The sequence below is a fragment of the Globicephala melas genome, chromosome 12 (assembly GCF_963455315.2).
Source record: "Globicephala melas chromosome 12, mGloMel1.2, whole genome shotgun sequence".
NCBI classification, from domain to species: domain Eukaryota; kingdom Metazoa; phylum Chordata; class Mammalia; order Artiodactyla; family Delphinidae; genus Globicephala; species Globicephala melas.
In genome coordinates, this window is record NC_083325.1 from 60,307,179 (window position 1) to 60,333,079 (window position 25,901).

The following is a 25,901-nucleotide window of genomic DNA, read 5'->3' on the forward strand; positions in this document are numbered from 1 at the left end:
AAAATATTTTTTAATTTAGTTGGCTCTCAATTCTTCATGTGTGTGCAAAATGCATAAATGCTGGCAAATCTGAGGCTGTCCTATTCCTGATTATAAAGAATCTTTCATTTGTGAAAAGGGAAAACAAATCTTCTGTCACTGACCGCCAAGCCATCTCCCAACTGCATCCCTCATCAGTGCCAGAACTTCTCTTTTCATAGGGACTGTGTGACATGGAAGCATTGCCATCAGGCTTGGTGTTCTGCCACCAGTATGCTCACACCAAATGTCCTGAGAGGTTGGCTTAGCCGAATTGAATGTTAGCTCTTTTATCTTACATACTGACTTATGATTCTTGGAAGGTGAGTATTACCAGGTTTAGCCATAGGACAGACTCCTCATCATAATCTCCAGAGCAGTCTAAATGGCCCAGGTATACCAGCCAGCCCTCCCCAGAATGTGTCTCTGTGATGCCGAAGCCCTTATTCTCTGTGTGTTGTAGGGCCCCTTGTACCCGAACCAAGAAGAGAATTCCCTGGCAGAAAGCAGAGGCCTGTCTAGAAGCTGTAGCCCATTACCCCTGCACAAAGATAGACTGTATTCTGCTGGAATCTAATCTGGAAACGTTTAATACATTTGCAGCACAAGTGCCAGCTACTTTACTCAAGAGGAAGCATGGTCGTTTTTTTTTCTCTTAAAGAGAAACTTTAAACTGAATAGAAATCAACCTCTTCAATATGCCCATCATACCTGATAATGAAAACATTCCTCAGTGAGGGGAAGAACTTTGGCCAAGAGAGACCAAAAAAAAAAAAAAAAAAAGGAAGGGACAGGCTCTTATTGTGTTGAATCAGAAACTACTCTCTCTGGAAGAAATTCAGCAAATGAGTGTCTTGTCGAGTTACTCTAATGAAAACAGCACAAACCATCCCCAAATGCTCGAGGTTGGGATTTGCTGAACATCTAAAGCTATTTTCCAAATGTTTGGGGTTTGGCACAGTCCAGGCTCACGGTTGGGAAGTTTTCCTGCAGGTCTGTCTAAATGCTCCTATTTTTATTCCATTTCCTTGTAGTTAATATCCGACTAATTCATTTGTTCCAAAGTCTGCATCTGATACATGTTAGATATTGTCAGACTCTGCATGCGCCCATTCCCCTTCATGTGGTTGACAAACTTTCAGGGTATTGCCTTTGTACCTGGGTTTCAGCCCGGGGGCCCATTGCTTTCTCTTTGTCCTCCATTTTTGAGGATTTGGAGACTGTTTCAAGAATGGAGAGGGGTCCATGTCATGTGTGGTGCTACACAAGGATTTGGGAATGTTGGCTTCAAGAAACATTTCTCAAAACCTCAGGGAGATGGGATAGCTGACCTCACAGTTTTGAAAGGACAACGTATGGAGAGGGATTAAACCTATTCTCACTCGCCCCAAAGGGGTGGAGCTAGGACCAGAGACACATGTGGGCTTAATACAAGCAAGACTTTCTCATTTTAGAGCAGCCAGGAAGAGAAAGAGCTGCCTAGCCTTCACCAAAAGAGATGGGTCTTTATCAGAGGTCTGTAATCGTTCTCCATTAATTTTTGAAGCCTGACAATGGATTAATGAAGCAATTCAAATAGACTGAATAGTTGGATTAGAAGACGTTAAAGTGCCTTTCTTCAAATGTTAGGTACTGCATACGCAACACTTAGCATAGCGCTTAGTACATAAAAGATGCCCAATAATTATTTGGTGAATGAATGAACAGTAATTGAATGAAATCTGACACAGCTTTGGCAGTATCAATCATGGTGACAACCTTGAAAAACTGGGGTAGGTAGTAAAAGCTCTGGATGTATTAAACGTGGTCGTCCTTGTTTCCTGCCTCTGAGAGGCAAAGCCTAAAGTTCAAAGAAGACAACAATCCTGACTCTACTTCCTTCTCCAAGCCTCGGTCGAAACTGTTCTTGTGCTGCCACATACTATGGTGTCTGAACCTACAGCTGAGAATGTGTGGGACGTGGCAACCTCTAAGCCTGATTAGGCTTAAATGACACTTGTCCCCTAGTGTGATTAACCAGATAAGTAAAACCATGCCATGTTACAGAGCCCTCTTGAGAGGGTCTGAGACGTGAATTAGCACTCTGCCTGAACCTGTTTATTTATTCAATAACCATTTTTGAAGGCCTGCTCATTGCCAGCTCTGTGCACCCTGGGAAAGGGAGGAGATGGTATTAGGTGTGAGCGGACACTGCTCGTGAGGCAGCCTAACAGGGGAAGGAAAGGTAAGGTAGTCAAAACAGAACGGGCCTCAGCATTCCAGGAAGTAACAACTTATTCAATACATTTTCAGCTTTTACAGCTCAAATCATCCTGGTTTTATTGTGGAATCTGAGGAAAACAGAGAAATTCAAGAACCAGATCTTCGAATTGCAGGAAGAAGAATTTGCATTGATAAACCATTAATTTTTATCAGTTTTGTTTAGCATTAAAATCTCATTTAGTAGTCACAAAAATTCAACAGAGTAGGAATTTATATATCCATTTTACAGGTGAGGAAACAGGATTTGTAAAGCAACATGAGTTGCCCAAGATCACACTGCAAATACCAGCAGAGGCAGGATGCAAATTAATTCTGCGTGACCTCAGGGTCTGTGTTCATCACTGCCAGGAGAGCTCAGCATACACTTAGTTTGCAAGGTAATTTGTCATTATTGTTTTCCTGGCAAACAGCCTAACCCAGCACTTGACCTGAAGCATCTTCTGCTCCCTGAGATTGTCACACACAGATAAGAAAAATTAAGGAGTGAGGCTCTGTCACCCATTTCCCAATACATCTCAATAGGAACATGAGAGGAAATATTTTCAGAGCAGGAAACATTGTGGATCTGAGTTTGTGAACAATTGCTTTTTGGAAGTCCGAGTTTTTCTACCTACTTCAGAAGGTAGAAGGTAGAACCTTCCCAAACATTGGGTAGGTTCCCAATGTTTGTTCCACATTCAGAGATTTGACTAACTTTCTGTGTCTGTGCAGCCAGTCCATCACTACTGCAGACACGACTTCACAAATTAAGAGTAATTCTTCATGGTCAAAGGATGAGCTCTATCCCAGACCCATCACCTAATAGCCACGTGGTCTTAAACAGTGCACTTCACCTTTGAAGGTCAGTTTCCTTGGGTGTCAAATTAGGATGGGAGCGACCTCAAAGAATTGGGACCAAATAAGGAAAAGCATGTGAAGACATTCTGTCACCTGTAAAAAGCTAGTCATATGAAGCAGTTAGTCATCTTTATTTTAGTTCTTTTCTATGGAAATTAACACACCTTTGGTTTCAAATGAGAGGGGGGAAAAAAAGAAAGCTCTAAATTGAATAGATTTAATAACCTTGCATGGGTTAGTTTTAAAAAAAATACTCTAAAATATTTATGTGAAAACAGGAATTTCAAACTGAGTCTCATGATTTGTCATCAAGCTTGAAGGCAGCTTCCTAAAATAAGAACTGGCCCCTTCATCAACTGGCATCAACTAGATTATGCATTGCAAAACAATCAGCCCATAGTTCCAGAAAGAGAAAGGAGAAAAGAAAAAATATCTATAGAGCTTCCAATTTTTCTTGAATTATTAGTTGGTGCTCTGCAGGATTTCAAGTTTTTTCTTATGAATGGAGCTTCAGAATTACACAAAGGCTTAATCTAACTAGAGCTGCCATCACTCAGAAGGTGGGGAGGGGAGAGGAAAAGGAGAGGGAATGATGAGACCAATGCCCCAGTCACCTTTCTTTCCAGTGAATAATAAAGTCTATGGGTGAGAGTATCAGTGAGATGAACTGGAATCTACCGAGCCTGAGGGGAAACCTTGAAGCAAGGTGGGAGGTGAAACGAGGTTTTCTATTCCTTGATGCTTCACACAGATGGGAGTTGAGAAGTTAATCATGTCAACCCTTGTTTGACAACAATGACCTAAAAGTGGTTTGGGAAACATCAGCGAACAAGATGTTCCACCTACATGTAAAGAAAACAGTAAATAGGGTAAATACAATTGCCTAATATGTTTGTACTAAATAACTTGTATAAAAAATAAGCTAGCCACTATGCAAAACTTAAATAATAATAATAAATTTGGGTCATTAGACTCAAAATATGTCAGTTTGCTCTATAGTCATAAAACTACCATTTATATTTCCTTTGTATTTCTTTAATATAAAGGGTACGTTTCCAAGTGTTTCTCAGATAACACCTTTTACTTTGAGACCCCAAAGCATTTTGACCACTTTTGTTTTCATAATTATACATTAATATAGTGACATACTTTAGGATTATTTAAGGTTCTTTTGGGAACCTTTATGATATTCATCACTTCTAACTAGTGAAATATTGTTGGCTGAATGAGTAGCCACGTTCATGAACTCATAATGAATATCTTTTATGTCCACTGGGCTGTAACATAATGGGGACACAACGAGGGGCTCTGATTTGGGGGTTCAATTCCTGCCTCTGAGACCTGACAGCAGAAAAGATTTTTAGAGGTACTAGTAAGTGTGGGAAGGGGAAGTAGAAAGGACTGAAATCAAGATGCAGAAATCTCATCCCTGCCTCCTACCAAGAGTTTCCAGAGAGATGGATAAGAAGTTTAGCAGCTTGGGAATTCTCTGGTGGAGCAGTGGTTAAGAATCCACCTGCCAGTGCAAGGGACACAGGTTCGAGCCCTGGTCCGGGAAGATCCCACATGCCGCGGAGCAACTAAGCCCATGCGCCACAACTACTGAGCCTGCGCTCTAGAGTCCGCGTGCCACAACTACTGAAGCCCGCGTGCCACAACTACTGAAGCCCACGTGCCACAACTACTGAAGCCCACGAGCCACAACTACTGAAGCCCACGCACCTCAAGCCCGTGCTCCGCAACAAGAGAAGCCACCACAATGAGAAGCCCGCGCACCGCAGCAAAGTGTGGCCCCTGCTTGCCGCAACTAGAGAAAAGCCCGTGCAGCAACGAAGACCCCACGCAGCCAAAAATAAATAAATAAATAAATTTATTAAAAAAAAAAAATGTTTAGCAGCTCTGCAGCCCTCTGGAGAAGCAGTCAAGGCCAAGCCCTTAGAGCCTGGGCTGCCAGCCCACCGCACATGGGCAGCCATAGCAGGAGTCCTTTGTTTCTAGAAGTTTAGAGGAAAGTTCTTTAGCTGCTCACATTATGACCTGAACACCCTTCCCCTCTTGTGCCCTCACCCCACAGTAATTTCACTTGCTGCCGCTCTGGAGCCCCCAGCTCAATGGCTTTCTTGAAACTCCTCCTATCTCACCCTGACTGATAATCCCACACAAAGAACCACAGAGAACCACACCCACCTGGGCTCCTGTTAACCTGCGACAGTAACCGCAGAGAAGGGTAAGGCTCAGGAAAAGCTGATGGGTTCAACAACAGCTTCTTCTGAGTCCCCTGTTGTGTTCTACCTGGCATGGCCACATTCAGGATGCAAGAGAGAGAGGAGAAAGAGGAGACAGTGTCCACTTCTCCGTGTTCATTTTCAGTGGTGTGGATGAGGCACACATCGGGATCCCTTCTGGGTTTTACCTCCTGCAGAGGACCCAAATGCCAGCCATCACCACCACTACCATTGTCATCATCATCACCGCCACTGGGCACTTATTACGTGCTGTGCGATATTTTAAGCACTTGTACATTTAAATCCTTGTAACAAGTCTATGGGGGATATACTGCCTTCCTTCTTTTACAGATGAGGAGAGGCATACACTGAGCTCAGGTCATTAGCCCAGCTAGCAAGTAGGAGAGCCAGGACCCCAAATCCCAGGTAGTCTGACTCCAGAGCTCACTGCTACATTATATTGCCTCTCACAAAACACAAATTGATTTTGAATATCTGATTCTATTTTTGCATTCTTAAAAAAAAACAAACTTTCCCTTATTTAATGTAATACCCAGCAGAGTTGAGACTTTTATCATTATTATTAACATTATTGTCATTACCTTAGGAATTTTAGAAATGATGTCAATCTGCTTTTGGAGCAGACTTTCTGTTTTTTTGGAGGGAAAGAACCAGAAAGGGCTCTTTGGTTGCATAAATAAAAAACACGTGCTCTTATTTTTCTTGGAAAAAAAGTGAAGCTATCATAAACCCGGATATAGATGCTGCAGCCCATCCTATTAAGTTCTGTTTTGTAATAGAAATGGAATGTATTTTTAGGATGACTGTATCCTTACAGAATTAGAAAAAAATTTTGGTCCCTTAATATGGACAGGAATTGAGTGGTTGGAATAATCCACAGTGTTGTAAAGACTGGATAACCCAGAATTTGGAGGGCAGACGTCACTCTCTGGGTAGTGGTGGGAGCTCCCCATGAAGAAAATGAAGGTTTTTGGTGTCAGTCATTCCATGTGTGGAAGGGAACAGGAGACCAGGGGAGAGACCTGGAGATGTGTGGTGGGTTCTGAGCTTCTGGGGAGAAGGCAAGAAGCTGGGGGTGGGGGTGTGGGAGTTCAGAGGTTGGAGACTGGCCTGGGAGCCCCCAGTGCAACCCCTTGTGGTATTAACTATGTTACTCTCTGTTATTCTTGGACTATCCCTGGGCTTTCAGTTAATCTCCAGAGCCTGGTTTTAACTATGCTTTGGACATTTGAAAAAAGGGCCAGTGCTCTGGAAACACATGTGGCTGTGGAGGGAGAACTTCGGGCGATGCATGGACATGTCAGCATGCCCCCCTGGGGTCCCAGAATCAACAAGAGGAAAGGCACCCCACGAGAGAAAAGATAATCCATCTGAGAGAGAAAGAGGCTTTGACTTTGGGAGTTTGGATATTGAAGGACATTTAGTCATAGTTTAAAGAGGTCTGGAAATAAATCTGGGTTATGCTAAAATAATGTCCACTCTGAACAACAACAGAAAAACCAGCTTGATACATAGTAGAAGATGTTCATTCTACTAGTCAAGTACCTCCCAAACTTAAGAAACAGACCTTTATAAAGAAAAAAATTCTTATGGATTCTCGGTGTTATTATTATTATATTAATTAAATGTATAAAAATATAAAACTAGGTAAAAAGTCCTGATCTTTGTAGTTCTTAGGCATAAAACCAAAACAGATTTCAAAGTTAACCCAAACAGAATTACAAAAGTACACTTTTATTAACAATAGCAATTTAGTGTAACTGATGATGTTGTTTTGGTGAAACTAAATGGCCAAAATGGTTTAAGAGCAGAAAGGAACAGGCTTAGTTCCAGTTCTACATTGTGATCTTGGCAGGCTTTTGTAGAGAGTACTTATCAGGATAAGTATACTCAAAAAAATTACAAAGTTCTAAAGCTTTGTTTTCTCCTTCAGGATAAGCAGACCTCCAACTTAATAATAATAAATTCTGCCAATGAGCAATCTTCAAAGGCCAATTTTGATGATCTACCACTTGATAACCATATAAAGCTGCCTTATATGCTCAAAGATGAGGCTATATTTGTGGCATTTTTGAAACATGCATTTCTTGAGAATCTAATACAGCTATGGTGTGAATCAAACAGAACATTTTTCCATTGTGCATTTCATCCTGGCTGACTGCAAGCTGGAGTAAACAAAGAGGCTCTCTGGATAATGCATGTGCTCACTACCTATGTGAATACACTACTCTCAGTGCAGTGCTGCTTCAGCAAGCCTATACCAACACGGGCATGTGCTAACTCAATTCCCCCACACCACCCTTTTTTTTCTATTGCAAAACTTTCAAATAGTGTGCCATGTCATTGTCCTCTGTGTGATGCAAATATGAACAGAAAACAAAATTGCAAATGTAAGCACTGAATGTAGCAATAACAGCATATCATTTTTGTGAAGCTGTTATGGACTAAATGTTTGTGTCTTCCATAAAATTCGTACATTTAAACTCTAACCCCCAATCTGATGCTATTTGGAGCTGGTGCCTTGAGGTGATGAGGGTGGGGCCTCTATGACTGGATTAGTGTACTTATAGGAAGAGGACAGCCCAGAGCTCACTCGCTCTCTCTCTCTACCAAGTAAGAACACAGAGAGGAGTTGCTGCCTTCAAGCCTATAGAAGAGCTCTCACCAGGAACTAAATAGACCAGCACTTTGATCTTGAACTTCCCAGTCTCCAGAACTGTAAGAAATAAATTCCTGTTGTTTAAGACACCCAGTCTATGGTAGTTTGTTACGGTAGCCTGAACTAAGGCAGTGGTCATTTAGATGATTAAGTAGAGACTTGATGTTTTTCTTCTAAGATTACCATCTAAATGATAACTCCTAAAATAAATTCCTGGGCAGAATACAGAAATCCTCAGGAATACATCTGTGGACTCTAGTCTGAGAACCAAGGTGGGTGTTTAGGCTTCCTAGGCTGCTCTGGCTTGGATGTAAGAACAGCCATGGACCGGGCTGCTCTGGCCCTGCCCCCACCTGCTCTGGGAGAATTCTAGCCACCTCTCAAATTCCCGGAAAATAATTCTAGGTGTCTCCGGATGTCTCTCCCGAACTCTGAGAACTGGTTCTTACAGGCCCCATGTAGTGTCAGCCCTTTGGCTGTGGCAATATTTCTGGTCATTGTTGAGGAAGAAAAACATCAGTTCTATCCTTTGATGTCCCTTAAGGCCACCACCTCAGTTGCTTCTGCTTAGCAAGGGCCCCATGGGTCTGTCTGCCATCATTGCAGCGTCAGTGCCAAAGCCGGAGCCTAAGTATGTGTGGCTGAGCCTAGGGCACTGAGGTGGTGGGACACAAAGGGGTCTCTGCAGTTGTTGCCATCAGAGCTGCTGATGCCTTCACCTCTCCGTATCCCATGGGAGTTCATAAGAAACAGCTTTCCTAGTCATTCCATGGCTCTCCAGCACTCTGCCCTATGAACCTGAGTCTCCTCAGACCCTCAACTCTGTCTCCTTCACTCAGGGAGTCCGTTGGGTTCCTCCTGGGTTCCCCCTCCCTGTACTGTGGCCTGGAAACTCTCTCAAGGCAATTGCTGGGACAACTGTAAGGCCCACCTAGTTTGTTTCACATTTCTTAGGGGTCACCGTCCTTCATTGTCTGATATTCACTGTCTTAAAAAACATTATTTCATTTAACTTATCAGATTTTTTCAAGTTTTTTTCAGGCAGGCAGGTAATTTCAGTCCTTATTGCTCCATCTTGGTCAGAAGTAGAAATTCCTGAACTGTTCTAGAAAGTAGAAGCAATCTACACTCATAACCACATTGTATAGGCATTGCTGTTGTTCTACATCCTCATGAACTCTTGATATCTTCAGACTTTCTAATTATTTTAAGGATTAAATTAGTTCACATAATAGATTTAATGTGATTCTTCTTACAAGGAATCTAAAGTTTAAATGAGAGAGGACCATGTTTAATCTAAAGGAATGAATCTCTAATCATGAAGTTTCAGGCAATAGGGTACCAGGTAGAGGGATATGCCAGCACCAGGGGAATTAGTCCTATACTCTTTACCATTTGATTATTTCTATTTGTTTAAGGAAAGTAAAATCGTTAACTCATTAAAATTAATAGTTCTGTGAAATGGTGGTAACATTTAATGCCTACTATAAATCATAGAAAAGCACTTAATTCTGTAAACAAAGAGAACCCTAGAGATTCTTGACAAAAATTTCCCACTTAAGGTCCAGAGGAAGACACAAAGATTAAGTGTACACTTACACACACAGGGTGTGCTAGGCGAGAGGAGCAGCATCAGCTGGCCACTTGGGTCACTTTGTGAAGCCCCGCCCTCTCTGGAGACTGTGTTGCCACTGTTAAAAGCACTTACAATTGTTTCTTTGAAAATGACAATATTCCCCAGAGAAACTCTCAAGGAAGAAATCTAATTATCCTGAAATTATTGAATTCTCTAGGTAACAGAGTCTTTATTTCATTTTAAGGAAGATTGTTTGGTATTATTCATAATGGACTATTCTATCCTCCCCTCTCCCACCACGGTTTGGAGAGAGAAGCAGTGGAATTCTTCAATTCTTACTCTGCACCTGGCCCTCATCAAACTTTGCAAACATCCAACACTGTGTAGAAACATTTGGTTTAAGAAAAAAAAAAGACAAAGCTTTGGTAGTAAGCATACTCATTAAACTATAAAAAGTCTCTATAATCTTCATTTTATTTAGTTTTCTGTATTTCTACATCCATAGTCTTCATTCTGAAATAACATTTGTCTTGTGGTTGCTGACGGATGTGATGAAACAATCCAAAATCTGCATTCCACAGTTCTTTACAACAGACCAAAATAGCATTCTTGTTCACGCTACGATACCCCAATGTTGGCGTGTACTCTGGCCAACTAGCAGAGGGCGAACAGAAAATACTTTATTCCTTGGTGCTAGAATATCCTCTTTATAGATACGAAATTGCTTCCTCCAAGGAAGAAACAAAGCTGCTTTATGCTACTTTTCTCCTTGGTCTAACTCAGAGGGTACAAGAAGTGGGAGACAAGGGTGGTCACAGCATTTGTTTCTGGAAATAAAATGTTCATAATTCCTGGTAAATGTGAATTCCAAGAGTTCACGGATGAAAATTAAGAAAATGTTTTCCATCAAAGAACTTTTATTTTGGAGGCTGTAAAACTCAAACTGCCAACAAGTTTTCCACACAATAAGCCCTATTTTGAAGTTTCTCAGATTTTTTTTTTAAGGAATGGCAACCTATGTCTTCTACGCACTCCTCAAGAAACACTTGCAGCAGAAAGAGGTAGCTTGGATTTAGCTGGAAGTACTAGAGTTGCGTCTCCCACTTGCCACGGATTAGATGTGAGGAACAAAAGAGAGGGCCCAGGGGATAGTTTAAACAACCGTTCACTCCTATTCTGGATCTTCCCAAATCCCAAAACAGGAAAGATCTTAAAAACAAATCCTCTAATCATGGCATTTCCTTTCTTCATGAGAATACAGCACATTCCAAACTTAACTGCAGAGCCCTTTATTAGGATGAAACCACTCATTCTAAAATCTAAACGAAACATTCTTGTCAAATGCATCTGGGAGCTCAAATATTACTTCTGTCTCACAGCTGCTGGAAGGAAACTTCAGGATTGCTCTATATGTACACTTCCCTTCCTCCTACGTTCACCAGCCAACAGTCCTACCTTAGCGCTATCCCCCACTCATTCATTCCCACTGGCACCTGCTTTCTTCAGGCCCTATCATCACTTGGGTGAATACGGGTCCTGGATGGGTTTCCCTGCTCTCTGTCTCTCTTCACTCCCAATGGTGTTGCCAGATGCACCTTTCAGACCTGCGAACAGCACTGGATCCCTTCTGTGCATAGAGCTCTCAATAGCCTATTGTTCTTTGTAGGGAGCACACAGGGCTGAGGAGACTAAGCCCCAAATCTCCCTCCCTCCACAACACAGGAGCTGCTCTTCATCTCCCTCTTTTGTCTTACGCAGTTTGCATGAAAGATTTCATCAAAAAGGAAGCATGTTCCTTAAACAAACAAACAAACAAACCAAAAAACCCCACAAACCACTGATCACAAGATAAACCCCTAATTCCTTTTCACGGCATTAGAATGTCCTCCAAGGACAGCCCCATCCTTTCCAGGAGCCTCAGCTCCTGCCATTTCTCCCAATAACCTCAGCTCTAAGCCCTCATCAAGGGCATAACCTCTAACATATCAGGGTTCCCACACCCCTTGTTGGAATGACCTTTTAACTTATCTCCCCCACAAAGGACTTGTAAGCAATCTTGAAGACGCTGCTCATTTGTTACTTCCTCATCGAATCTTCCTCAACTTCCCTAGATAATTATTCCCTTCTTCATGCTCCCGCAATATTATGATCCTTTTATCATCATCATCTTCTATGCTGCATTGCTATTTTGTCTTTCTTCCTTGCACTGTGTCCCACTGACCTCAGCACTGAGCACAGCTTTCTTGGCACACAGTGGGCATTCTCCAGTTAATTAATGCTCTCATGCTGTGTAAAACCAAATCTTTTCCCATCAATTTTATTAAGGCCTGTGTATGAGAACTTCTAAATTTAACCTTTAAAAGCAAATAATCAAATGAACAAAAATATCCACTTACAATATGTAGTACATCCCCTACATACGAACCTTCAAGTTGCGAACTTTTAAAGGTGCGAACTAACTTTGCTGGACTTACCAACAAATTGGACTTACGAACGTGTTCTCAGAACAGAATTCATTCGTATGTAGGGGACTTACTGTACTAGAAAAAGAAAAGAACCTTTGAAGAGGGGGAAGAATGTGGGGTGATTGAACAAAACCAAGAATCACAGCTGATTAACTGAGTTCTGAGTTTTGCAAAGATCTGCTGTTTGTGCATATGTGGAAACTCCTAGGAACTTGTAGGCACCAGGGTGAGCTGTTTTTGAAGGATAAGACTAACATTTTTCCCCTCCATTTTACATACAGTTGAGCATCACTAATTCAGATCAAAGGGCAGGATAACTGTTTGAATTAATGAAATTCTGTGTCATAAGATATTTTCAAAGTAATTGCTTTTTTAACACTTTAGACTTAATTTAATAAAAGCACAGGTTCATTTCAAATGTATGTATTCATCACATGCGAAGTATATTGTTAATCACTTAAGAAAAGTTTAGTATTTGTTTGTGTCACCAATTCCACTACAAGCATTATTTTTCAAAGATAGGTCAAAGGGAAACTTCATGATACTTGGTCAGATGATCACAATTCTGAACTAGGTTCAGATAAACGGTTAACATTTCAACATCATGTTGTTTTTCAGCAAATATGCATTAATGCATAGTATTCCCAAGACTGGAATGAAGAACTGGGCTAGGGAGAGGCCATTCTGTACTCACTTCATGTTTCCAAATTATTTTCATGGTGAATTTAGCCAGTTTTCTGTGGCTCACAAAACTCTAGGCTGGCTTGAGTTTCCTGCTTCCTTCTTTGGCAAGACTACACCAAACCTTTTCAAGAGATGTGTTCTTACTTAGAGGAAAGGAAATATCAGATCCAAGCTGTTTTACATGCACCAGATGCCAAGCACCAAACAAAGCAGCTCAGCTTTTCAAAGGCTTGATATCATAACTCTAGCCACTTGAGTAAAGGCTCAGTCCTGGAATGGCCAAGTTAAATAAGGCAGAATTAGGGCTAAACTGATCTCCACGTCTAGTCTTCATAAATCTGCATGAAGAAGTTGTGAACCAAAGAAAATAAATTAAAAGTGTGTAATACTGGTTCATGTCCAATGGATCTGTGTGCTTTGGTGTTACTGTGAGAACTGTCTCTTCTCAGTGCACAATGATTTTGATTGTGGAGGCGAAACCAAGAAAATGCTGGATTCCAGAAGACAGCACTTCAGAAGATCAACCACTTGGAATCCTTGCCTCTAAGTGAGGAGGAGGGAACAGGTCTCATAGATTTCTTGAGAGCCATTGTCACATCCTAGTGGCTTTTAGAAAGGAAACACGGGAGATCTCTTTCTGGATGCTCATCTCAGGCAAAAGGATACAGAACTGTAAAGAATCAGACATGTGTCATGGATCTGACAGATTGGTGGGATTTCTGGCCCTGAGTAGAGGAAAGTTACTAAGGTCTAGAATGTGGGAGGGAGTTGTACTGGAGAAGAGGTTGATTTTCTAGCAACTGCAGCTGGTTGGATCTTTATAGTAAGTGCCTTTTGATTATAGCTGAGGACCTCTCATTGCACAACACCACTGGGCATCACACACACACACACACACACACACACACACACACACACACACAACACAATGTGAAAAGTGCCCCCTAGAGTAGTGCAGTGCAGAATCCCTGCTCCACAGCCCTGTCTGTAACGTATGACCCTGCCTCGTTGGCTGCAGCTGACCGCACCAGGGATGAATGAATGCTCGGCCATGCTGAGCCAATCAAGGCAATCAGATTCTTTATTTTAGTTTTTATTTGTTTATTTTAATTTTATTTATTTATTTATTTTGGCTGTGCCATGCAACTCGCAGGATCTTAGTTCCCCGACCAGGGACTGAACCTGGGCCCCAGCAATGAAAGCACTGAGTCTTAACCACTGGACCACCAGGGAATTCCTGGATTCTTTCTTTTAGGAATTTGGAATCTGAATTGTATCTGAATTGAGACATTTGCAACAAATCAGTTTCCTTATATGAAGACAAAGTAAACTTTAGCTTCTGGAACTGTGTGTCTATATGTGTTGAATGGTGGTTGGGAAGGGGGGACTCTTCTATCTGAGGCTGCATATTCTGCAGAGAGCAAAGAATGAAAGCAATAACTAGAAGTAGCAGTAAGAGATAGAGAGAGGGGCCTCTGGAGGCTCCTGACAACTTCTCTACTCCTGGCTACAGACCTATCCTGAGGTTCACCTGCATTTCTGTTTTGGGGCTCCATGAGGTACCTACATCCTTAAAACAAAAAGTGATACCAAAATTCACTTAAGTTGATGGTTGTTTCTATAATTTAAGAGTCCCAATAAAGATACTAAATAAAATAGGCACTTATAAAATCGGGCCTTGTTTGTAGAAGAATCTGCCCTCCTTTGTAATCGATGCTAGGCTCAGGGAGAACTATATGTAAACCAAATCGGGCTTCCTATTTGCAAGCCCTTCTTAAGGACCTCTAAGAGCAGCCAGATTAACTGTATAATCTGGCTTTGTAGTTAATATTTCTTTCTATGGTAAAGTCCTTTAAATTCAACCTGTGAGCCACTTGCTGCAGTTTCAGCCTCCTTCTTACTGGTTCTCATCTAAGTGGATTTGGAGAATAAATAACAACCAAACATTCTCGGGATAATAACTTTAAGAGCTAGACATAGAAATAGGCAGGCATTTCAAGTTAACTTGATTCAACCCTCTAATTTGACAAATGAGGAGTCTGAGACCACAGAGGCTTATGTGATTTGCCCAAGGTCACGTGTGGAATTGTGGCAGAGCAGGGACTAGAACCCAGATTACAAGCTTCCTCAAAGCCAGATTTCATCAGAGAGAAATGCTGAAGGCAAAGGCAGTCATTTTTCTGGTTGTTAATTTTAACTTCCCAGTTATATGGTCTGGATAGTTTCTAACACCAGAACACTCTCAAGAGGTAAAATTCCTTGGCAAATAACTGAATGGTTTCTCCGTTTAATTACTGACTCAAGAATACATAGCTGAGTCATAGGCTTTTAAGATCGTCTTGACAATTTTGTACTTGTTAGAAAAAAAAATCTTCTGAACTTTGAGTTTAGATCTCATGAAAGGAGTATGTCGCCAAGGCATCAGTCAAATTTCGGAAAAGTATGTGCCACATGAAGTTAAAATTGTTCTAAACCAAAAAGAAAGAAAGAAGAGGAAAAGAAAGAAGGAAAAAGCATACATACTTAACTACGTGTTAATGGTGTGCTTGTGAGTCATGACAAAGTCAACTTGCAGTATGAGTTATAGGTGGAACTGGCTCTTATTATCAGTTAATATGATGTAGGTTTCAGGTAGAGTACAGAAACACAAGTGTGAGGTCAACTAATCCTGCTAAGTCTATAATGCTTCTCTAACATGGCATTATTCAAAGAAAATGCTAAATCCTGAGTAGTCCAATATACTATTGTTCTTTTAAAGAAATGGATTGAGTATTTTGAACTTTTGAACAATTAAAATCCCCTTCATTTCAAATAAACATGGGTTATTATATTGAAGACCTTTTTAACCAAAGGAAAAGAAAAAAAATATTTAACAATATTTAGAATCCTAGGTGCAGTGTAAAATAGAGAGAAGAGACAGAATTGCTACCGTGATCTGTGTGTGTGTGTGTGTATGTGTGTGTGTGTGTGTCAAGCTGGGCCCTCCATGTGTGGTGCCTCCCATAAGACAGGTGCCTGGGCTAGTCAATCATGGCTCTGATCCACTAGTAAAAAGTGGAATTTCTAGCATGAAGAGAGACAAAAAGGAAAATATTCCAGGTAAGGCCTAGCATGGTGGAAGAGAGAGAGAGAGAGGGAGGAAGAAAGAAAGAAAGAAGCAAAGAAACAAAGAAAGAAGACAGGAGGGAGGGGAAAGAAGGAAGGAAGGAAAGAAGAAAGGTAGGTAGGTAAGGGAGAGTGAGCAACAGACTAAAGTAAAAAACCTTGCCTTTTCCAGCCGTACCAAGAGAGCTAGTGGATCTCTAGCTATCCACTTCCCTCGCTGGTGCCCTTCAGGAAAGTTGCATAAGAAAATTTTAAGTCTCTACAAATTCTACAGTTCTATGATTCTGGAATATATATCCTGAAAACGAAAATGATCAGCTTTAAGAAAAGCCATCTGATAAATAGAAGTTGTTGCCCCAAAATACAGCTGGAATATTGTACATGACACAGTATACCATCTACCAGAATTGTACGTATCACACTCAACGGACTTTAGTCTTTAACCAGACTCCTGGTCAATTTGACCCTTACTTTCAAAATGGATGATAGGAAATGAATACAGGTCAAAATAACCTGAAGCTTTCCCTCAAGTCACTTTTCTCTATAAGAAACTCCTGGCAAAGAAATCCTCAGTGATGTATAGCAGTTGGTGTATAGCGAAAGTGCCCTCAAGAAGACTGCTGGATTTGGGCCTCCCCTCTCTTCAGGAGGATGGCCCTGTGCAAGGTCACTGGTGCTTCTACCTGCTCCAGCCAAGAAACACTCACTACTTGTAGCTCAGAGAACAAGCTGAGCTCTTTGGGACCTCCATCCCTTCCATCTGCCCTTCCTTCTACCTCTCACCACTAACTCCCGCCCCCAGCTCTTCCCTTCCCTACACACACAGTCCACTCATTCTCCAGGTCTCAGCTTAGTCATCCTCATCTCTCAGGAGCCTCCTGGGGACCTTCAAGCCTGGTCTTGGAGCCCCTCATGATTGCCTGCACAAAACCTGGTATATCAGTCAGCTTTTACTGCACACATAAGCAGTCACAAAACCTCAGTGGAATACAAAAAAAAGCATTTATTCTCATTCATCTGCAGGATGGCTGGAACGGCCCTTGCGCCATGTCTCCTTCTGATGTGCAGTGGTTTACCAGGACCTATTTCCCTCATGGTCATGCATAAACTCAAGCCCAACCAAGCAAGCCCACTCCAAGCCAAAACAAGGCACATGGCCAAGCCCAGAGCCAAGGGCCAGGGAAGTCCACTCTACCTGTGAAGCCACGGAAAGGGTGGATAGTTAATACTAATGCTACAGGGAAGTGAGGAATTGGAACCAACCATTCCACCTGCCCCACCAATATTAATAGCACCTACTACAGCATATTATCATTATCTGTGTGAAGTCTCCCTCTAGATTGTTACCTTCTTAAAAGCAGGAATTATGGTTTTTTCATCTTTGTATTGATAATATGGTATATAATAGGCACTTGAAAAACATCTGAGTGAATGAATGAATGGAGATAGGCAATACTATACCAGGCTCTATCTCTGGTCCTTCATAATACCCCTCCCGTGTGCCTACTGAATGTTCTTACTATTGTAACCAAAAGGACAGCAGAATCAGTATGGATGGGATCTGGTTCCTGTTGGGGTGGAGAGTGAGGGAAAGGAACTCCCATCTAAAGTCACTTGACCAACTCTGGCCCATGTCCTTGATTGCCATTGGCAGCCTCCTTGAAAACAGCTCTCATGTGTCTATCCCAGTTGGGTCCTGAGGTCCCACAGGATTGCAGGCTAAAGCGGTGGGGCTCTAGAACACATTTTTAAAAAGTATTTCAGAATCTGATCTGCTGCTTGGCAATTTGATTTAGAGCAAACAGAGGAAATGGAACACATTTCTAAGCAAATACTTCCCTGATTACTTACACATGCAAATTCATGCACTAAATTTAGATGTGCAATTAAACCTCTAGTTATTTTTGAGTCCACACTTACAGGCCAAATCAGATGCCCGAAGGAGGCACATGGTTGGTTTATTTCTGTGTTTTTGCTTGCGTTCTTAACTCCGGGCTCTCACCTGAAAAGAATGTGTTGGCTCACAGGTCTCAGTGACCCAGTTGTGGGCCTAAAGGAACAAGGTGGTTGAAGGACATGCCAAGTTTTGTGATTTTAAAGGATACAGCTGCTCAGAATGCTGCTCCTCTGGACAGAGAAATGACTGGTGATGATCCCCTCTTAGAAAATTGCAAATAAGGACAGAGTAGGCACCATCCTCTGCACGGCTGTCATTCTTGTAAAGAACAATTAGTGATCAGCTAGCCAAAGCCAGTATTGGTTTCCCATGTGGCAATTAGTTTTTTACATACTTTCATGATCCATATGAAAATGTTAATGCTGCACAATTTTGTGCCAAATGACGTGCTCAGATGCCAGTTTTACACATGCAAAGCAGATGAGTGGTTTGGAAAGTTTGTGCTCATCATTACTTTGCAAGAAAATGGCATCACTCCCTCAACTCCTAGTCACAGTGACCAATGGTTCAACTTTCTTTTTGCCTTGCCTACAAAAGTATCATTTACTTAAGTGCTTCCTCACAGAACATCCACGTAACACCACTTTCATTACAGGCAGGAATTCATGACTGGGAGCTTATCCTTGATGGTCAAGCACATGCCCCTCTGTGGGCCCTGATGGACACTTTGCCCTGACTTCCTGCATCAACATGATGGAGAAAGACCTCCTTTGACAGGCACTCAGAGAATGCCCTGCGCTGTCTGCTCTGTTTTCCACTCTCTACCCTACCTTTCCCACTGCTTTCCCTGCTGTAAGCCTCCCACAGACAATGGTTCTGTCCCCTGGTCTCTGCTAAGTAGGAGAAGAGGTCTGCTGTTTTTAAGAGAGTGTGGAGCCCACGATGCATGTATGGGTAATTGTTTAAATACCACTCAGTGAGAATGTACCCCATGCCAGGTGCTGTGCTTACAAACATCAGTGTATTTGCTCCTCAGAAACAATTCTAATAACCCTACAAGATGGACATTATTATCTCCATTTCACAGAAGAACTGAAGCAAATTTTCCAGGTCCCAGTAAATAGAAGAGCTGGGATTCAAACCAAGCCTCTCTAAATTCAAATCCCAGGCTCTTACCTATTATTACAGGCCTCCTCTACTATCCCACGGATACCTAGAGAAGACTTGTAAGGCCCCAGTCCAGTTCTGAATCAAAATAATACTTGTTAATAATGCCTTCCTTATAAGACATATAGTTTCTTCATTGTGAATATCACTGCATCTGAAAAAGTAATATACTCAGTTTGGCTGGGATATTTTCTTTTTCTTTAACATCTTTATTGGAGTATAATTGCTTTACAACGGTGTGTTAGTTTCTGCTTTATAACAAAGTGAACCAGCTATACATATACATATATCCCCATATACATCTCCTCCCCCTTGCGTCTCCCTCCCACTCTCCCTATTCCACTCCTCTAGGTGGACACAAAGCACAAAGGTCAGGCAACTGATCTCCCTGTGCTATGCGGCTGCTTCCCACTAGCTATCTATTTTACATTTGGTAGTGTATATATGTCAATGCTACTCTCTCACTTCGTCCCAGCTTACCCTTCCCCCTCCCCGTGTCCTCAAGTCCATTCTCTACGTCTGCATCTTTATTCCTGTCCTGCTGGCTGGGATATGTTCTGAATGTACATTTTTCATTGAATATCCAAAACCAAGATTGCAGATCCCTGCTTGCTTCCACTTTCCCCAAAGGTAAAAATTGTATAACCATGTTGAAATCTTATGTTCTCTTATCTACTGCATTTTAACAGGCAGAGCAAGTAGTGTGAGAGCCTCAGATTATCTCACGTGGTATGGAGCATGCAGCTCAAAAACATCAAGTGGTGTCTTAAATAAGCCTTTGGAGAGTTATTCCTAGTGAGTTGAGAATGAAGCAGAAGAACACAGAATCTGTGACTTTTCAAAATATGTCTTATTTCAGACACAAAGGTTCTGTGCTTGGTTTGCAACTGATATCTCTTTGGGTCTTTTATGGCATCATTATCTAACATAAGTACTCCTTGGGGTTCCCGAGGTGATGGAACTGTGGGTGGGAGAGGCTGGCCGCATCCCATGGATGTGCAGGAGGACTTAGCAAGACACACATGATGGTGACTGCTCCTCCAAAAGCCTTCAGAGTTGCTAAGAGCCTGTACCCCATGCCTGTCAGGTAAAGAGTATACCACGAACGTAATTCCATCGCCCTGGGGGAGGGGAGATGAGAAGTGGAGAGTCAGGGGCTAAAGTCAAATCAAAATGGAAAAGAAGTGTCTGTGGCTAAGAGAAGCATCCAGATGACTTGGCAAGGATCCCCTTACTGCCTTTTGTCAGAGCTCTGCTTTCCTTTTTTTTTTTTTCTTTTCTCTGCTTTCCTTTTGTCTCCCAAATTCGGGAGTTAGAAACAGGCTGTGACCATTCTCAGAACCCCTGGGAATGACTGACTCCAAAGACCTTTCACAGTTCTCACGTTAACAACACCTCTTCTTGTTGAAGAGAAGTGGCTGAAACACTTCTTGGGTGAGTAGCTGCATGGCTTTGGTCTCTTTGCTGTCTGCAATAAATGGGAAGGCTGTACCCCTCCCACATAAAGGTGTGAGCAGCACAAACCTGATGCACAGTGCTCTGCTGCTGAAGAAAATGGAAAGAATTAAATTCCTTTATAGATTGGACTGTAGTCCAAGTTGGCCATTGCACTGCTTCTGGGGTTTAAAAAAATCTTTTTTCCCTTTATCCTTGTTCCTTTAAGCTTATTCCTTTAAGCTTTTTTCTCTTTATCCTTGTTCTTTTAAGCTCAAATGCTCTGTGCTTCTAAATTTTATGTGTCCAAAAGTCGGTGACTACAATGTAAATGAGGTTAACTCGAGACCCTCCAGGACAGTGAAATCCGGTGATACATCTGTTCCACAGCTCGGACCCAAAATATACCATACCTATTACTAATCACAAGATTATAAAAGAATTCTCCCATATTTTCTTCCACTATACTTATATTTTTGGGTGTTTAGTGCTTAAATTGCATTGGAATTTATTTTTGTATATGGAATGATGTAGGAATTTGAGTTTTCTTCCAAAGTGCTAGAATAATTTTCCCAGTGCTCTTTATTTCATATATTCTCCCCTTTCTCCGCTGATTAAAATGCCTGATTGACTTTATGTATTAAATTCACATATATAGAAGGCATTTTTATTCCTCTCTCTTTGTTCTTTTCTATATCTGGAGGAAGAATTTTAATTAACGCAACTACATATAATAGTATATTTAATATTTGGTCATGCCAGTGCACATTTTAATTTTTCCATACATTTTCTTGGATATTTTAAAAACATTTTTCCTTTATATGAACTTTACAATCAGTGTGTCAAGTTTATTCAGATTATTTTACTATATAGATTAATTTGGAGAGAATTGCTACATACAAAATATTGAGTCCTTCAGCACATTTACTATTAGGCTAATCTTAGTGTTTTGCTGTTACCATGATAAGATGCTCTTTGTCTACGACATTTTCTAAGTGGCTATTGTTGACAAATAAAGATGCTAGTGGGTTTTTATATATAAAAAAAAAGTATACCATACAAGGCTTCTTGGGCTCTGGGTTCTCTCACTTTGTCCTTCCAGAAAAACTGCTCTGGGACACTGTCTGCTTCTCATCAACAATATTTCCATCGCCGAGTATTACAAGCTGATAAAAAGAAGTGCTCAGGCTTGCCTTTTTCCCTGGCACCCACTGGAATTTTGTTGGCACCAAGGTGCTGATGATGAACCTATCTCCAGGGAGTCCAAGGGGAAGATTGTCATGATCGCCATCACACTTATTTTTTCATCATATGCCTTTCTAATTAATTTCCAGCTTTTTCAGGAATTTCCATAAAAAGAACAGGATTGGGAAGAAAAGCCTTCTGTGGAATATTATTTCTCATTTATTTTCATTCTGAAAAATAAAATGCTGCACATCCTTCAAGGCATAGTGTTAAATTCCACCTCCATTATGAACTCTTCACCAATATTAAAGTCAGAAGTTACCTCTTTTTCCCCAGGGCTTCCCCGGCCTTTTGAGGGTACCTCACTCACAGAACTCATCACACTGGGTCTGATCTTTTAGTTCTTAAATTACAAATCTGCCTCTAGACTATACATTCCTGGTTGGCAATAAGTCCTGTTCAACTCTATGTATTGTGCATCCAGCATGATGTCTTACAAGTAATAGGTTTTCAAGATGTTTGCTGAAATGATTAAATCTATGAAAATGTCTTGGAAATATCAAATTCCAGAGATATTAAAGTGCACTATTTCAGTGGTTCTGAAACTTTATCTGCATCAGAATCACTTGGAGGGCTTGTTAAACCCAGATCGCATGGGTCCCACCCCCAGAAGTCTGTGGTAAAGCTGGGTAATTTGCATTCCCAGCAAGTTTCCAGGTGATGCTGATTTTGGTCCAGAGACCACTGATGATTTTGGTCCAGAGACCACTCTTTAGAGAGTGCTAAACTGTTTTTTTTCACGTTTCAATATCTCTGATATCAGGCTATGTCTTAAATTTGTTGACATGTCAGTTTAACTTACAAATTTTTTATTTCATAGTAGTATATAAAATAATGGTTTTCCAATTGACAGTATCTTACATTAAATGAAATCTAATTAAGCCTCCTGTTATAGATTTGACTCTACATTATAAAGCATAGCAATGAAATGTTTAAAAAATGTAGCTCAATACTAGTTCTAGAGAACACATACGTAAGATTGCAGTGCTTAATCTTTAAAATGGCAACAGAATAAATCATCTTTAGGGCCTCATATGCGATCCATAGAATAACAAATTAGCTCAGTCTGGCCAGGAACATTGAGAAAAGAAAGGCAGGCATTTTCACATTAATTTCTGGTGACTGCTAAGGCCACTCTCCTTCTCTAAAGTAAAAGTTCCATGAGGTCAGAGTTTATATCTGGTTTTGCTCATAACTGTAGTCCTAGCTCTAGAAAACTTCCTGACGCAGCATTCAGTAAATATTTGTTGAATGAAAATTTTTACTTAAAAACATCAGCATTTCAGCGTTCCTTACCTGCTATAAAAGAGATGAATTATGAGACATAGCATGATTTGTCAGTAGAATACTCACTAACCGATGCCAGTACTGACATTCTCTCTTCTAAGCAAACAAAAACAACAAAACAAATCAAGAGCTTAACAACTAAGAACCACACCTAAATTGTAAACATTCCGGTTAAACAAGTATCCCAAGGTCACACACCCAGACATGTTGTCCCAGCTGCCCTACTTGCAGGGGTGGGCCAGGTTTGCCATCTTCAGGAAATGCTGTTTGCTGGGAAGTAGTGGGAGCAGAGGAGAAAGAATTCCTTCCACGGGAGGTTTCGCCAAGAAGGCTCAGGGGATTTCCCTGGTGGTGCAGTGGTTAAGAATCCGCCTGCCAATGCAGAGGACACGGGTTCGATCCCTGGTCCGGGAAGATCCCACAGGCCACAGAGCAGCTAAGCCTGTGCTCTAGAGCCCACGAGCCACAACTACTGAGCCCACGTGTCACACAACTGAAGCCCGTGCACCTAGAGCCTGTTTTCAGCAACAAGAGAAGCCACTGCAATGAGAAGCCCACGCACTGCAATGAAGAGTAGCCCCCGCTGGCCGCAACTAGAGAAAGCCCACGCACAGCCACGAAGACCCAATGCAGCCAAAAATAAATAAATAAATAAATAAAAAAGAAGTCTCAAGCCCAGTCTGATCATTATTCCCATAATCTTGCTGGACTCAGGCCTAAAGGAATTTTGACATTTAAGGTATGAGTCAATAAATATCATCATTTAATCCCTTTCCTGAGTTCAGAACCAACTAAGAAATAGATACAGGAGTCAGATAGGAAATAACACAGCAGCATCCCCAGTGACAATGCTGTTTGGAGGATGCAATTTAGGCACAGAACATGAGCTTGGTAAATGAGCCACTTCCCCTGAATTAAGCAGACCTCCTGCTATGTTGTAACTACTGGGTCACAGCCAGCCCTGGACAACTGCCACCTCCATACCAGGGCTACAGCCTGCCCTACCCTGCTTAGTCTATGGCCCAGAAAGCAAACAGCAGACTTCCTGCAGGAAGGCAGCTCTAAAACAAGAGAACATAGAAGCAGCAGTGTCACATATGCCTGATACTGCTGTGCCCTAAATGGGAGGAGAGACCAGATCGTTTCTCTAACAGAGACTCTCCAGTGTGGAAACACAAGGCGTGGGCAAGAAGTGTTCTTTCCTAATGGACACTATCTCTTCATACACCCCAGGTGACTTAGAATTATGCAACTGGCTGGTACTGCCCAAATAACATTACCTGATTTCTGCAAAGCATTGGGAAAACTTTAATTTTTTAATTATTCCAATGAATATTTCTTGAATGTAAAAGCTAATGAGAAAAAGAGGAAACCAAACAGACCAGGAAAGAAAATATCAGTCATTCCTGGGGGAAACAATTCTCTCTGTGATTTGCAGCCTGTGACACAGATCAGCCCTCACTCAGGCCATCTTCCCTACAATTACCTTGTTACAAGGGATCGCCAGTCCAGAGGAGATCACAGTGCAGGGATTGTCAGTCCAAAAGAGAATTGGTTTTTCCAGGTTTTGGTATTTGTCACTGAGGGAAGACTTTTGTTATTGGTTTGAAAGACATGATCAAAGGTAAGATAGGGCTCCCCTCCGGCTCTCCTGCCACTGCTTTGTCAGCCCTGCAGCTTGGTGTCTGTGTGTGGCCTGTGAGCCCCTCTTGCTCAGCAATGGGCTCTTCAGGCTTTGGGGAGCTCTGCCCAGGGCTTCGAGATAACACACGCCTCTGTAGAGGACCCTGTGGCAACTGTGGGTCTGGAGTGAGTTGTGATCTTCTTTTTTGGAGGCAGCACTATTATTAAAGTATCTACCATAGGGGCCGTTGCACTGTTTTGCAACAGGAAATGAGGGAATGTTTGGGTAGGAGGGGTGCAAAAGTCTAATGAGCACCACAGCCTGACAGAGGAAAGCGTTATTAAAGCAGTTTCTTGTAAGGGCTCTACTTTTCATGTGTTTTTCCATCTCCGGGCAAGACACTGTTGCCAGCAAGGGTCATGCCAGGGCACCCTAAACCCAAACACCTGTGTACATCATGACATGGAAAGACCTTGAAGTGGGATTTATGAAAGCAATGGAAAGGGTTAGTAGACGATGCCTCAGCCTCCACTGTGGAGTGAGAACTATACATTATTTAGTTAAAGCCAGGCATGATTTTTTAGAACACACTATAAGTCATCAGTGGGTTCCTGATGTATTCCCAGTGCCCCATTTTAGAGATGGGTCAGGCTTTGGGATGGAAAGACGCCAAAGAAGAACACTGAAAGTAAAGTAGATGGGAGGGGAGAAGTATCCAACTTTGAGGGCATGTGTTTCACAAAAAGCGAATATTTTGAACTGAATGATTTTTTTCCACAGTATTTGTTAATTGTTTATTTATCAAGAGAAACTGTTTTTTAGCCCAGATAGTCATAGTTCATAGTTTCATAGTTCAGGAACACAGGAACACATAATTTAGGAACGCCTACCAACATTTGTGCAATATACCTGAATGAATACCTGAAGAAGTATTTAGAGGCAAATGTATAGTTTTACATTTTTCAGGAAAAAAAGTAGGGTTTGGAATACGATCTAAAGCTCCACATTAAGAAGCTAGAAAAAGAACAAATTAAACCCAATGTAGAAAAAAGAAAAATAACGAAAGTGAGAATGGCAATCGATGAAATAGAAAACTGACAAATAATAAAGTCAAAAAGTTTTCCTCAAAAGGTTAATAAAAGATTGCAAGATTGATCAAGTAAAACAAAGAAAATACTTTTATCAGCATTAGGAATGAAAAAAGGGAGCATGTCTACAAGTCCTACAATCAAGCAAAAGATAGTAAGGAAACATTACAAACAACTTTGTGTTGATAAATTAAACAATTTAGATGAAATAGAAACATAATTTTAAAAACATAACTTACCAAAATAGAGACATACATACATAAATATTCTTACGTCAACTCAAATAGCTGAATTCATTTTCAAAAAT

The 25,901-nt window shown here is 41.3% G+C and overlaps 1 protein-coding gene and 1 long non-coding RNA gene across 2 annotated transcripts in view; one reads left to right on the top strand and one right to left on the bottom strand.

Annotated features, from left to right (window-relative positions):
* RMDN2 (regulator of microtubule dynamics 2) overlaps positions 1-23,217 on the bottom strand; it is a 242,192-nt gene extending 218,975 nt beyond the window's left edge. The window contains exon 1 of the mRNA XM_060309718.2: positions 23,081-23,217. The gene's annotated coding sequence lies outside the window, so the exon portion shown is untranslated. The remainder of the gene's footprint in view (positions 1-23,080) is intronic.
* LOC132598251 (uncharacterized) overlaps positions 20,215-25,901 on the top strand; it is a 46,741-nt gene continuing 41,054 nt past the window's right edge. The window contains exon 1 of the long non-coding RNA XR_011377914.1: positions 20,215-20,350. This is a non-coding gene — a long non-coding RNA (uncharacterized lncRNA). The remainder of the gene's footprint in view (positions 20,351-25,901) is intronic.